Below are 579 nucleotides of genomic sequence, written 5' to 3'. Positions count from 1 at the left end.
GGTACTGGGGACTCAGGGGGCAGTACCGAGGGGTGGTCGGGTCAGTATGGGGGCTCGGGTAAGTACCAAGGGGTAGCCGGGTCAGTACCGGGGACTCAGGGGCTGTTCCAAGGGCTGGTCGGGTCTGTACCAAGGGATGTTCAGGTCAGTACCGAGGACCCCGGGTCAGTACCAAGGGGTGGTCGGGTCTGTACGAAGGGGTGTTCTGGTCAGTACCGAGGGGTGTTCGGATCAGTACCAAGGGGTGTTCTGGTCAGTACCGAGGGGTGTTCGGGTCAGCACCGGGGCCCCGGGGCAGTACCAAGGGGTGGTCGGGTCGGTACCGAGGACTCAGGGTCAGTACCAAGGGGTGGTCGGGTCGGTACCGAGGACTCAGGGGCAGTACCAAGGGATGGTCGGGTCTGTACCGAGGGGTGGTCGGGTCAGTACCGAGGACTCAGGGTCAGTACCAAGGGGTGGTCGAGTCAGCACCGGGACCGTACCGAGGGGTGATCGGGTCAGCACCGGCTCCCCGCGGCAGTACCGGGGTCTGGCCCGGGGCATCCCCGGGGCCGGGGAGCGGCGGGCGGAGCCGGTGGG

The sequence above is a fragment of the Chaetura pelagica genome, unplaced genomic scaffold (assembly GCF_000747805.2).
Source record: "Chaetura pelagica isolate M959 unplaced genomic scaffold, ChaPel_1.0 scaffold856, whole genome shotgun sequence".
Lineage (NCBI taxonomy): Eukaryota > Metazoa > Chordata > Aves > Apodiformes > Apodidae > Chaetura > Chaetura pelagica.
The sequence above is the reverse complement of the archived record's forward strand: the minus strand, read 5'-3'. Positions refer to the sequence as shown.